This window comes from Elephantulus edwardii, unplaced genomic scaffold (genome assembly GCF_000299155.1).
Source record: "Elephantulus edwardii isolate Elephantulus edwardi_28Jun2011 unplaced genomic scaffold, EleEdw1.0 scaffold00329, whole genome shotgun sequence".
Classification (NCBI taxonomy): domain Eukaryota; kingdom Metazoa; phylum Chordata; class Mammalia; order Macroscelidea; family Macroscelididae; genus Elephantulus; species Elephantulus edwardii.
The window spans coordinates 127,590-143,218 of record NW_006400079.1 but is presented as its reverse complement, the minus strand read 5'-3'; positions in this window follow the sequence as shown (position 1 = coordinate 143,218).

Genomic DNA, 15,629 nt, shown 5'->3' with positions numbered 1-15,629 from the left:
TTGTTTCATGAAATTCTTCTGTGTCTGCCAATTCCTTTCGATACAGTGACTCAGTATATTCTTTCCATCTTCTTTTAATACTTTTTGGATCATTTAATATTCTGCCGAAAGCATCCTTGATTATAGCAACTCAAGGTTTGACTCTCTAATTAATAATTTTAAAACTGGAATTAATTACTTGTGGAAAAAGAAACAGTGATAGAAGCAGTAGCACTAAAATATGAATGTCGATGGGCATATAGTCTCAATAGAAAGGCAGAATATGATTCATTATCTCCACTCAACCTAAATTTGAAAACACGTAAGACAATGTAATATACTAATAAATTATTTCTAATTTTGTGTTATTATAACTGAAATTATTCATTGTATTTTACCATTAATTTTTTTTGAAACTTATTAGTGTAACATTTGGAGGTTTCTTCTAGTTAAACTACTGTAAGGTATTTTTGTTAACTTATTTGCTAAGCAAGTATTAAAGTAATAGATCAAAAAGAAGAAATCTCATAAATTGCTTTGCTTTCATAAACAGTTAACTTTTGAATGAGTCCTTGCAAACGCTATGCTATCAAGTTCCTTTGGTGTCATAGTGACTCCAAGTGCTACAGACTAGGACTGCATTATAAAGTTTTGTCTTTGTTTTCTTCTTATATTTATTTCTAAAAGCTCTGGTGGTATAGTTTGTTTAGAGTTGAGCTGCGAACCTAAAGGTGGTATGTTTGAAACCACCTTAGACTCCTTGGAAGAAAGATAGCAATCTCCTCTGGTGAAATTTTCAGCATTTTCTAAGCATCCATAAAAACCTATAACCAGGAGAAGATAAAACAGATGAAGACGAATCAAATCCCTATGCACATCAAAAAGTTTCTTCAACAGGATAAAAAGGAAAGCCACAGACTGGAAGACTGGGAAAGAATATTTGGTAATAACATGTCTCAGAAGGGACTGTTGAGCATAGCAACAAGAAAAAGGTAAACAACCCAATTATAAAATGGGCACAGGATATGAACAGACACTTCATCAAATAAGACATTCAGATGGCCACCAAATACATGAAGAAATGTTCAAAATCCCTAGCTCTAAGAGAGATGTAAATCAAAACAGCTATGAAATATCATCTCACCCCACACAATGGAATTCTATGCTGCCTTGAAAAACAAGGAACTCATGCAATATTATTCAAAATGGGTAACCATGGTGGACGTTATGCTGAATGAAATATCTCAGTCACAGAAGGACAAATACTGCATAGTGCCACTGTTGTAAAACGGACTCACTTCGGGGTTTGGGGGAGACTGAGAAAGATGGGTTCAATAATGTATACTGTGCTGAAACAGATGAGGGAGAGAACTGTTTAAAAGGGATGTATGATTAAGTATTGTCATGACAAGAGTCCAGAACGAAGGCTGCATAGTGGAATGGAGTTGGGGGTTGGGGAGAGGGATTGCATAACAATGAAAGAATTCTTTTACTTTTCAAAGAGGAGAGCGAACTGGGAGGGGGTGGGTTTGGTCAGAGGGAAAAGTGCAACAATGAATGAATGGAAATGGAAAGTCTCTGTAAACTTTCATTTAAATTAATAATAATTTTTTAAAAAGAATAGAAAACTTTAACAAAACTGCAAACAATAAATGTTGGTGAGTTTGTGGAGAAATTGGAATCCTTATTCACAGTTGGTGGGAATGTAAAATGGTCCAACCACTCTGAAAGGCAGTATGGCGCTTTCTCAAGAAGTTGAAAATACCAATAGGATTTGACCCAACAAATCCAGTACTGGGAATATACCCTAAAGAAACCAGAACTGACACCTAAACAGATATATATGCACCAATGTTTATTTCTGTGTTGTTCATAATAGCAAAGCGATGGAAACAACCCAAGTGTCTATCAACAAGTGAATGGATAGAGAAACTGTGGTATAGTCACATAATGGAATATTATGCAGCACTGAAAAATAAGGAACTCATTAAATATTATACAAAATAAGTGACCCTGGAGGACATTATGCGGAGTAAAATGACTGACATGGGGGTTGAGGGGAAAGTAAGAAAAAGAGGGGAGAAATAATGTACACTGTATTGAAACAGATGAGGGAAAGAACTGCTTAAAAGGAGTATGTAATTAAGTATTATATGCATGACAATAGTCCAGAATAAGAGCTGCATAGTAAAGTGGACTGGGGTGGAGGTGGGGAATTGTACAACAATTTTTTTTTTCAAACAGAAAAGCAAATGGGGGGAACAGGGAGGCAAACATGCAACAATGAATGAATGGAAATCCAAATTCTCTATAGACCTTCATTAAAATGTCAATTTAAAAAAATCTCTAGAGAGCCAATTAGGAGTTGTTCCAACTCAGTAGAGATGAGAGAGAAAGAACATCTTCGTGGAAGTTGACTGCCATATTTTTCCTCTCATGGTGTCTCTGGGTGGATGCAAATAACCAATCAACCTTAGATTGATTGAAATCGTCAACGTCATCTTACTTGATCCACAATCAACATCTGTGGTGTTGGCAGTCAGGATATCATATGTACTGTACTGGAAAATTACACAGTCAGGGATCTTTCTAAATTACTGAGGAGTAATCCTATCAGTTTGAAGACTAAGGTACACCTGATTCAGGCCATGGTCTTTTCAGTCACTTGCCATGCATCCAATTACTGGGCAATGAATAAGGATTACAGAAGAAAAAATGATGCCTTTGAGCTGTAATATTGGATAAAGTAATGAATATCTCATGGACTGCCAATAGAACAAACAGATAAATCTTAGATACAGTGCAGCCAGAGTGCTCCTTTGAGTCGGTGTTAATGAGTCTTCACCTTACACAGTTTGGGTATGCTGCTAAGAGAGGTTATTCCTTAAAAAGGAAGACTTGTCAACCTGATGGATTGAAACAGTGACTACAGCAATAGGCCTCAAATGTGTCAGAGATTGTGAAATGGCACAGGCTAGTCCAAGGTTCGTATCTGGTGTCCAAAGGGTCACGATGGATCATACTCAACGGCACCAAACAAGAACAAGATGATACTCTTGCCTATCTCAAATATTCATAAATTTGACAACTTAGAAAATGGACCAAATTCCTCAAAATCCACATACTGTCAAAACCTCTACTAAGCTCTTCCCTTAGTGATCTATCAACAATGGCCAAGTTTATACCAAAATTGTGACTAAAGTGGCTTCCATCATCTTTTTGAAGTACCACACCAAGTGTATGTTTGAGGAAATCACAACTATTTCCATACCAAGTGTATGTTGTTGCCATGTTCCTGAGAGTCGCTTGTGACTCATAACAACTCTTTGTACAAAAGCCCTAAACCCTACTCTCCTGTGCTAGCCTCACTGTCTCTGTTACACCTACTCCCATTATTCCCAGCAAGAAGTCATCTGATAATGTAATTGAAGAAATGTGACCCAACAGAGAGCGGAAATTATTGAATGATATTGTTGATATGCAAGCAAGATTCTGTTGGAGATTATCCAAAAACTACTGGAACAGCATATCAACTGGTGGAAGTGCAGGCTGGGTTTAGAAAAGGGTCATGGTAGTAGAGATATTATAACTAATGTTTGATGGATCTTGGCTGAAAGCAGAGAGTACAAAAGGAATGTCTATCTGTGTTCCATTGACTGTGCAAAGGCATTTGGCTGTGCGGATCACAACAAACTGTGGCTGAGAATAGGAATTCCAGAACACTTGATAGTACTTATGTGAAGCCTATACTTGAACCAAGAGGCAGTCGTCAGAACAAAGCAAGGAAACACTGCATGGTTCAAAATTGAGAAGGGTGTACGTCAGGGATGTTCCCTATCTCCATACCATTTCAATCTATATGTAGAAAAGATAATTCAGGAGACTGGGCTCTATGAGGAGAAATGTAGCATCAAGACTGGAGGAAGACTTATCAACAATCTGCATTATGCAGATGACACAACCTTGCTTGCTGAAAGTGAGGAGGACCCGAAGCATTTGCTGCAGAAGGTCAAGGACCACAGCCTTAAATATGGATTGAGGCTCAACTTCAAGAAAACAAAGATTCTCACCATTAGGACAATTGGTAGCATCATTATAGATGATGAAGAGATTGAGATTGCTAACAGCTTTAACTTGCTTGGCTCCACAATCAACAGTCTTGGTACCAGCAGCCAAAAAATGAGAAGATGAATTGCATTGGGGAAAGTCTCCTGTCAGAGTTCACTCCACCATACTGAAGAGCAATGATGTCAGTCTGAAGACTAAGGTGCACCTGATCCAGGCCATACTCTTTACTTGCTATGCATCAGAAAGCTGGACAATGACTAGGGATGATAAAAGAAAAATCAATGCCTTTGAGCTGTGGTGCTAAATAAGAGTACTGAATACACCATGGACTGCTAAGAGAATTAACAAGTTCATCCTAAAGAGGGAGATACCAGGCTGCTCCTTGGAGACAAGAATTCTGAAGCTTTGTCTGATATATTTTGGACATGTTTCATGGTGGGGACTAGTCCTTGGAGAGGGACATCATGTGTGGAAGGACAGCACAAAAGATGAAAACCTCCTATATGATGAGAGAGAGAGAGAGATCTTGGATGTGATATATTGATTCAGTGATGGGGAGAATGGAGGTAGGTGTGTCAGATACAATACGATTGGTTCAGGATAGAGCAGGGTTTAGGGTTGTTGTACACAAGGTTGTTAAGAGTTGCAGGCAACTCAACGGCCCATAATAACAACTACAACAACATGTCACACATCTGATAAAGACGATTCTGAGAACTCCATGATAATTATCTCCATCAAGCTACAAGAGCAAGAGGGAGAAAGGAGATTGAATTATGTTCCTGAATTTTCATAAAACTGGATCATTAGAGTAGATCCTGACACTAAGGGCAATGCTAAAGCTCTTGGACTTTGGCAGTCTGTCTAAACTGGATTTGACCCAGTCCAAAGTTGGGATGAATTTCAAAAGACCACACTGAGCTGTTTAAATCTTTCTTCTGTAATGTTTAAAAAACTTAAAGGTCCTTTCCCCTAAACCATATTTTAGATAATTAAGATTAAATAGATAACCATAAATGTCCTATCATCATTTTTAACTATATTTAATTTTTTTTAATCCCCCAAACCACAAAAACACCCTAAAAATAAATCTCCAGTACCAGATGGCTCCATCTGAGAATTTTACCAACATTTATAAAAGAATAATACCAGTTCAATACCATCATTTTCCAGAAAATAAAAGAGAAGAAATATATTCTAGGACATCTTACAAACCCTGCATTAACTTCATACCAAATCAACCAAAGACATAAAGTGAATGAAAGCTATAGACTGATATGTTCCTCATGATCTTAGAACTATTATTTTTAAACATCTTTAAGAAATTAGCTACTTATTCTGTGACCTTAATATAATCTTGGGGAATATCAATGTCAATTGACATTCCATTGTCAAGTGATAAAATAGTATAGTCCACAAAGGCATCCTATTTTAGTAAATGTTATTGATTGCTGTCGAGTCAAGCCCAACACACAGAGACACTATGAACAAAATACCTGAAGCCTTTCTACAATGATTGTCATTTCTCAAAGTTCATAGAGTTTTCAGTTGTTGTTCTTGTTATGTGTCATCGAGTCGTTTAGGAAGTGGATACCACTCCTGCTTCCAGAAAAAAATTATATAGCATATTCTAAATACATAATACTAGAGAAATATATAGAGAAGTCAAGTCCTGTGTGAAAAATCTCAACTTTGGCATCTCTACATCTGTACTACACTATTTTAGAAGCCCTACTCTCTCTCTCTCTCTCTCTCTCTCTCTCTCACACACACACACACACAGAGATCTCTCTCTCTCTCTCTCTCTCTCTCTCTCTCTCTCTCTCTCTCACACACACACACACACAGAGATATCTCTCTCTCTCTCTTTCTCTCTCTCCCTTTCTCTCTCTCTCTCACACACACACACACACAGATCTCTCTCTCTCTCTCTCTCTCTCTCTCTCACACACACACACACACACACACAGAGAGAGAGAGAGAGAGAGAATAGCAAAGTTCTTATTAGATTGCTAACAGCCATCTTAGGAACAACTGCTGATTTACAGCCATGGTCTTTGCAATCACGTGTTATGCATCAGGGAGTTGGACAACGAATGACTAGGGAGGATAGAAGGAGAATTGATGCCTTTGAGCCATGGTGCTGGAGAAGAGTATTGAATATACCGTGGACTGCTAAGAAAATGAACAGGTCCAACCTGGAGACGGTTAAACCAGGCTGCTCCTTGGAGGCAAGATTCTGAGGCTTCTTCTGACATACTTTGAACATGTTGCAAGAAAGGACAGGTCCTTGGAGAGGGACATCATGCTTGGGAGGGTGGAGGGACAGTGCAGGAGAGGAAAGCCCTCTATAAGGTGGATTGATTCAGTAACTGGGGTAATCGCGGTGGGTGTGTCGGAGACAGTGAGATTGGCACAGGATAAAGCAGGGTTTAGGGCTATTGTACATAGGGTCACTATGAGTCACAGGCGACTCGATGACACATAACAACAGCATGGTGCAAAAAAGAGGAAAGGAAAGCAAATATGCATTGAAACAAGTATTCAAAAAAGAAAAGCCAGTGGACCATGTGAATCTCAACTTCCAGGACGCCGAGACCAGAAGTGGATGATACCAGATACCATTGCTGACCACTCACTGTAGGGGAAATTAACTAGTGGGAAAATGTGAATGTTTGCTTATCCTTCTTAGCAACTACATAGTAATTTAATTTTAAAAAGATTGTGGGTTCTTTAAGTAGTTTTTAAAAAAATAATTATTCAAATTCATTTCTAATCCTAACCCCTAAATATGTTTTCAAATTGTTAGTAATGATTTTCCCATTGTATGTATATTTATATACATTTATTGATTTAAATATATGTGTCTTTGGATGATTTTGCACTGTTTCTGCTATTTTATGAGCTGCTTTTCCCCTTTAAGATTGTATGTCATTAGGCAGAATGCCGTAGCACATTGTATGATACACTAGTATATTAGGGAACTTTGGCAGCTTCAAGGTAAGGAGTGTTTTGCCAAACTAAAAGTATATGGATTAAATCCACCACCTGCTCTGTGTGAGGAAGATGAACAGTCTCTTGCCCAGTGATTTACTTCCTATGAAACAGCTATCACATAATGGGGACACAGCAATATTCACCCAACCCCCTATTATAGCTATTTCAATTCTTTTTCTTTTTCCAATTTTCTTTTTTATCATCTTCACATTGTATTAAATCTTATATCAGGTAAGAGATTATTTCTTCTGAAAAAATTCCTGAATATGATTTTTTTCTAATTTTAACAAATGTTTTGAATTTCCAATAGTCAAAAAATTCTTTTGTCTACATGTTTTGTTCTTGAACTTGATAGGCAATTTTTATGAGAAAATTTGCAAAAAAAAAAATTCCCAGGAATTGACAGCATACCAATTGATATATTTCTACAAGCAGATACTGCCCTGGATGTGTTCAACAGGCTATGTCAAGAAATCTGGAGGAAAACTACTTGACCATCTGACTGGAGGAGATCCATATTTATTCCCATTCAAAAAAAAAGATCATCTGACAGAGTGTGGAAATTACTGAATAGTATCATCAATATCAATGCAAGAAAGATCCTGTTGAAGATTATCCAAAAACAACTGGAACTCTCAATAGAGAACTGCCAGATGTGCATAGAAACATTAGATAGATCTTCGCTGAAAGCAGAGAGAGAGTACCAAAGAATGTCTATCTGTGTTTCATTGACTCTGCAAAAGCATTTGACTGCGTGGATCATAACAAATTGTGGCTAACACGGAGAAGAATGGAAATATCAGAACACTTGCTTGTGCTCATGTGAAACCAGGAAGCAATCTTCAGAACAGAGCAAGGAAACACAGCTTGGTTCAAAATCATGAAAATTATACACTCCATACCTTTTCAATCTGCATGTGAAAGAAACCATCCGAGAGCCTGGACTTCATGATGAGGAATGTGGCATCAAGAATGTAGAAAGATGCATTAGAACCTGAGTTACAGAGATGACACTGCCTTGCTTGCTGAAACTGAGGAGGGCCTGAGGCATTTGCTGTATGACTACAGCCTTCAATATGGATTGAACCTCAATGTTAAGAAAACAAAGATTTTCACCACTGGGCCAATTGGCAACATAATGAAAAATAGAGATGAGACTGAGATTGTTATTGGCTTCAGCTTGCTTGGTTCCACAATCAATACTCTTGGTGCCAGTGGTCAGGAATTGAAAAGATGAATTGCATTGGGAATTTCTGCTGTCAGGAACCTCTTCAGAGTCTTGAAGAACAATTATATCAGTCTAGAGACCAAGGTGCTCCTGATTTAAGCCATGGTCTTCACAATTACTTCCTGTGAATCTGAGATCTGCATTATGATTAATTCTGATAGAGGAAGAATTGATGCCTTTGAGTTGTGGTGCTGGAGAAGAATATTTAACATACCATAGTTTGCCAAGAGAACTAAGAGGTCCGTCCTGGAGAAGGTAGAACCAGGTTACTCCTTGGAGGGAAGGATTCTAAATCCCATCTCACATACTTTTGATGTGGTGTCAAGACAGACCAATCTCGGGAGAAGGACATCATGCTTGGAGAACTGAGGGACAGAAGAAGAGAGGAAGACCCTGGATGATATGGATTGACTCAGTGACTGGGGTAATGAAGGTGGTCGTGTTACAAACAATTTTAATTGGCTCAAGATAGAGCAGGGTTCAGAGCTGTTGTACATAGGGTCACTATGAGTCACAAGCAACTCCATGGCATATAACAACATAATAATACATTTTCATTCAGTCTTAGAATACAGAGACCAAATCATGATGTCTAAAGTTCAGATAAAAAAAGAATATAAACATTTTCAAGAAACTAAAACTTACTAATTTTAGCAACATACAGTCATTTGAATGGCTAAGATGAAATTTTAAGAGATATGATAAATGTTCTGGGTAAATAAAGATTTCTCACCTTGAAGTCTGTATTCCATTGGTATATTTGAAGTAAACAGAAGACAGTGGGCTCTTGGCAACTTGACTGGTCTAATATTTGCCAGATATATCTAACTACAAGCTTATTTTTCTAAGTATGCAAAATAGATATTCAAAGCAATTAGGTAAATGAATACTTAAATTTACAGTCTTCATGTAATCTAGACAAAATTGGATTTTCTCCCTAAAGTGTTAGGAAATTCACCTAAATTACTTCCTTCTTGTGACAATTTTCTTATGATTGATTGTCTTCCTTTTGAAAAAGAATGCATTTTTATACATAATTCCTGAGATCATTAAATTAGAAGAAGAAAGGAATTTATTGTTAAAAATAATACCTTATTCTGGAGTTCCCTTTTTTTTCTATAATTATATTTTATTAATTTTCATAAACATTTACAGAGATTTTGGGCTTCCACTCATTCATTGTTGCACTATTCTCTCTACCCTCCTCCCAGTTTGTTCTTGTCCAAATGCCACAGTGCTTGTCAAAGCCAGTTCTGATTAATCTTCTTTGTCAGTGTATCCTTTGCCATTCCCTATCACTCCTTCCTGAGAGAGACTTCACCCTGAGTCATAAGGAAAAGGGGACGGCGTATTCTCTTAGCTACTTCCTGCTGAAAAGGGACGCTGTGGGTTTCAGGGTGAAGATCTTCTCTCACTACTTTAAAGGGCCCCTTTGGCAGTAGGAAACACATAGACTATTATGGAGATTGATTTTGGAATTCAGATGCACTCTTATTGATTGTGCTTGGCTGTACATGTACATATCCTTGAAGATGTATCATGGGGGTGTTGCAACCTAGAAGACACAAATTTGACTAACAAGTTATAAGTACATGAGTCCAAAAATTATGGAAAAGTAAAAGAAAAGATTCTTTCATTGTTTTACAAACCCTCCCCCAGGTCCCCTCCACCATGTAGCCCTCGCTCTAGTCTCCTGTGATGACAGAAATACCCAGTTACATCTCTCTTTTAAACGGTTCTCTCCCTCCTCTGTTTCAGTGCAGTATACATTATTGAACCCATCTTACTCAGTCTCTCCCCAACCCCAAGGACAGTCCCATTCTACAACAGTGGCATCATGTAATATTTGTACTTTTGTGACTGGGATATTTCACTCAGCATAATGTTCTCCAGAGTCAACCATTTTGAATAATATTGCATGAGTTCCTTGTTTTTTAATGCAGCATAGTATTCCATTGTGCGAATATACCACAGCTTCTCTAGCCATTCGTTTGTTGATGGGCACTTAGGTTGTTTCCAACTCCTTGCTATTGTGAACAAAGCTGCAATAAACATGGGTGTGCATATATCTGCTTGGATGTCAGCTATGGTCTCTTCAGGGTATATTCCCAGTAGTGGAATTGCTGGGTCAAATGGTATCTCTATTTGCAACTTTTTGAGTTCCCTTTTTTAAGGAAGTGATAATAATTTCTGACAAAGAATGGAAACATTGAGAAAGGTTGGCTCTTTATTAGTGGAATAGGGGTAATTTTAAGAATATAATAGCTAATCTGAAAGGATCCATCAATAATAGACTAAAGCTAAAATGATGCCTGGTAGGCAAGCCCTGGTGGCCTAGTCTGTAACCAGTCGCACTGTTAATCCAAAGGCTGCATCTTCTGGTGGTTCTAATCAGTCAGAGGCACAACTGGAGGGCTAAAGATGGGCAGCCTCATCCTGTGTGATTTACAGCCATGGAAATCCAAGGAAGGGTCAGCTAGAAGGTATCTGCTTTGACAGCAGCTAGGTTTTTGATTTTTAAAAATGTTACTCTACACCACAACAAGATAAAGGCAAATAATCCAATAGAAAAATGGGCACAGGATATGAACAGGCACTTCACCGAAGACGACATTCAGATGGCTAACAAGCACATGAAGAAATGTTCAAAATCCCTAGCCCTAAGAGAGATGCAAATTAAAACAACTATGAGATATCATCTCACCCCAGTCAAAATAGCAAAATTTAACAGAACAGCAAGCAACAAATGCTGGCGAGGTTCTGGAGAAACTGGAACCCTTATTCACTGTTGGTGGGAGTGTAAAATGGTGCAACCACTGTGGAAGGCGGTGTGGCGCTTTCTCAAAAAGTTGCAAATAGAGATACCATTTGACCCAGCATTTCCACTACTGGGAACATACCCCAAAGGGACCATAACTGACATCCAAGCAGATATATGCACACCCATGTTTATTGTGGCCTTGTTCACAATAGCAAGGAGTTGGAAACAACCTAAGTGCCCATCAAAACAAATGAATGGATAGAGAAGCTGTGATGTATTCACACAATGGAATACTACGCTACATTGAAAAACAAGGAACTCATGCAATATTATTAAAAATGGGTGACCCTGGAGGACATTATGTTGAGCAAAGTATCTCAGTCACAAAAGGACAAATACTGCATGGTGCCACTGTTGTGAAACAGGACTGACATTGGGGTTGGGGGAAGACTGAGAAAGATGGTTTCAGTAAAGTATAGTGCATTGAAACAGATGAGGGAGAAAACTGTTTAAGAGGGATATATGATTAGGCATATTTTTCATGACAGGAGTCCGGAGCAAAGGCTGCATAGTGGAGTGGACCTGGGGGGAGGGATTGTAAAACAGTGAAAGAATTTTCCTTTTCCAAGAGGGTAGTAGTGTATTAGAGGGGAGAAGTAGGAGGGGAGAAAAGTGCAACTATGAATGAATGGAAATCCAAAGTCTCTGTAAATTTTCATTGAAATTAATAATACATTTTTTTATTTTTTTAAATTAATAATACTTTTTTTTAAAGCTGTAGCAAATTAATAAATGGTATTACAATAAAAAAAGAAATACGCTGTTAAAATTTCCAAAATAAAATTAAAAAATTGTTATTCTATCTGGTCATAATAAATAGTAATTAAGGAGTTTATTTTAAATACAAGAGAAAGGAAACCCTACTTGCCAGATGTTTTCCTCACACTAATCTTAGACCATTACTTACCAGGATATCTCAGCAAGCAAGTGACCTGTCACCTAACTCTCCTGACAGCTGCCCAGGACTGTCCACATTTCCCCTGCCACAATGTAGAATCACACTGCACGCTTTCGCAACTTCCCTTAATTATATCCCAAACGGTATGACTTTCAATATTGAAAAACATACAGGAAGACTACCTGGAAACTTTAGTGTTAAAGAAGACAATAACCTATCTCCCCCTTCCCCTTCTCCACCGCGTGAGTGTGGATGACATCATTCTTTGCTCTATTTCTGTTACCTAGAAATAGCAAAGGAACATTGGGTGCTCCTGACAATTTCAGAGAGGTATGCCTAGTAGACTTGAATCTGACAGTCACACACACACACACACACACACACACACACACACACACACAATGATTCAGCAATTTATCAACAGAGAGTGTGAGAGAAACAGGAGGATTTTCTCTCCTGCTTTGGGGTAATGCATATTTCTCACTGCACATAAAGAAAGATCTATGACTGCTATTTTTGTCCTTTATTAAGAAAAATACTGTTAGGTATAACTAACTAAACTCAGGGAAAAACCCCCCTCTGATTGAGCATATGTAAGAAGAAACCTGTAAAACTTATCCAAGAAATAAAATGAGATGGTAGTTACAAAAATATATCTACATTGAGGGGTTAACAATTTGGGAAAGAATGTGAGAATGTATGCGTGTGTATGTGTTATAAGACCTGTGTTCTGTTCTTTTAAATAAATATGATAGAATGTGGAAAAGACAGATTTTAAATTCTGTTAATCTTATTTTGCTGAAGTGGAAGAGAAAGCAATAGAATATTAAGAGAATGTTTCTTAGACATTATGAAAAGAGGCAGTTGCTGAATGGCATTGCTCTCTGAATTTAGTGCCCCTCTTTAAATATTATATTGTATTAAGATGCATAATCAATATTTCCTCTAAAAAAGCAAAACTCAGTGTAAACTCTCCACATCTCTATATTAAGTGATTCAAATGTAGATGTGAAATTGCTCCATAAAGAAATGACAACACACAGCTTTTCTAAGAAAATGTTGACTTCTTGGATACTTGATGTTTTAAAAGGAAAAGAAGTTTCAATTCTTTGCAAGAGAACTTAAGATGAGATAGTGAGAAGACAAGCAAAACAAAAAAACCCCTAACAATTCCAAACTTTCAAAGTCTAGTTCTAAATTCCTTTCAGAGATTTACAGGAGCACTTTAGATCTAGAATGATGTTTCCAAAAACACGATCAATCAGGATATATAATGACATTTGTAGTTCATTACTGTTATGTGGGGAATTTGGTCTATATCTGCCAGAAGAAAATCATACCTGGCATGTTTTAACTTGATTTGAACCCTTCTAAAAGTCTCTCTTCCTAAGCTGAAAATTCTGAAATACACTGTTTTCAAGACTAGAACTACTACTGATTGGGCCCAGAGTCAGTGTGTCTCTAAATCCTTAATGTGCTAAATTCCAGTCTTCTAGCCTGCTTCCTATTTCACACTTTGACACAAATAAAAAAGTACTGATAATGAACATGAGATCATTTGGATAGGGCAAAGCTAGGTAGCACATACATTCAGTTGTTTCCATTTTTTCCCCATTGTTTTTGTTTTGGGTTTTGCTTTTTCTCTTTATTCTAGGTTTTATTGATTGGCATTTAAGTTTGAAAATCACCGACTCTCAACTTAGACTTCACATTACTATCCCTTGGGGAGTTTTACAAGAAAGAAGCAGCAATGCTTTTTACTTAACCAATTAAATCAGAATCTCTAGCAGCAGTTTTTCTGCATAGAATAAAAAAAAAAAAACATATTCACTGGATTAAAAAAAATGTCAGGTGAAGATGCACAGCTTTAAATATATTTCCTGAGTGTACTTGTCATAAAAAATTTACAGTAAGTCAAAAACACTACAAGCAGTTAAATATCAGAACACATTAAATATGCATCAAAATCTGTGCTATGTAAGAGATACAGTAAAACAGTGTTTTTAAAGTAGGGTTGAGGAAACATCAACTTTCAGAATTGCTTGCAGTGTTTTAGGGAAACGAATTCCTAAGTCATCTTGTTGTTGTTTTGATTTGCTGTCGAATTACCTATGATTCATGAAGACCTTGTGCACGACAGCTCTGAACTCTGCCCTGTCCTAAGACAATCTCACTGACTCTGGCATAACTACCTCCGTCACCCCAGTTACTGTGTCAATCCATCTCATCCAAGGTCATCCTCTCCTGCGCTGTCCCTACATTATATCCTGAGCATAATGTCTTCCTCAAAGGAACAATTTCTCCTGGCCACTTGCCCAAAGTTTGTGAGACAGAGCTTCAAAATCCTTGCCTCCAAGGAGAGATTTGATTTCACACTCTCTAGGACAAGTTTTTTCTCTTGGTGGTCCTTGGTATGTGTTCAATACTCTTCTCTAGCCCCACAATTCAAAGACATCAATTCTTTTTTTGTCATCCTTATTCATTGTCTAGCTCTCTGATGCATAACAAGTAATTGTGAAGACCATGGCCTGAATCAGGCACACTTGAGTCTCTAAACTGACATCTCCTACCTAATAGCCAGAAAAACTCCTTGAATAACCTGGAGACTTCATGTTACCAAGCTTGTGAGGTGACTTTATGTCCACTAAAATTTGAAAGTCATGCATACAGGGGTGCTCAAATAAACTTGAGTCACTAGAGACATCCCTGAAAGTGAATCAATGAAGGTAAGAAACAGCATACTTTAAAAAAGGCATTCATAAAAATTGTCAGAAAGTTTAGGTCCTGAACAATAAAAGGTCCTACTTAGAAACAAAAGAAAATCCGGTAGGACTGAAAAGGGAGTGGAGAACTCTGAAAGCCAAGGTGACAAATGTGCTTGAAGGAGAAACATCAGTATCCACTGTGGCTCATTGTTGGGGTCAGATGGCGTCAAGTTGAGTATGACCCATAGTGACCTGATGAGTAACAGATGGGAACTCTGTCCTATCCTGTGCTGTCCTCACACTTCATGACACACTAACGCCCATGGTGGCAGTCACTGTGTTAACCCATCTGGTTGAGGGTCTTCCTCTCTTTCACCAACTCTCCACCTTTCCAAGTATGATATTCCTCTTCAAGGAATACTTTATCATAGCTACATGCCCAAAGTATGAGATATTCACATACTTTATCATCTTTGCATTCAAAGAGTAGTCTGGCTGCACTTGTTTCCAAGACATACTTATGTCTTCTTTTGGCAGCCCACTGGCTATTTAGTACCCTTCACCAACCCAAAGCACAAAGACATCAATGTTTTTCTTCTGTCAGTCTTTTTCATCATCCAGTTCTAAGAGGCATATCAAGTAGTTGCAGACTGAGGGTAAAGCAGTTTTAGAAATATTAGTAATGAGAGACAGAACACCAAGAATGTAGGAGAAGAAGAGAAGTAAAGCAGGAGGCAAACCGTTCTCGACTGACTGAAGCGCTGATCCCAGCTTCCCTGTCTTTATCAACCACTGTGGAAAGCATTGTGGCGCTTTCTCAAAAAGTTGCAAATAAAGATGCCATTTGACCCAGCAATTCCACTACTGGGAATATACCCTAAAGAGACCATAAATGACATCCAAGTAGATATATGTATACCCATGTTTATCGCG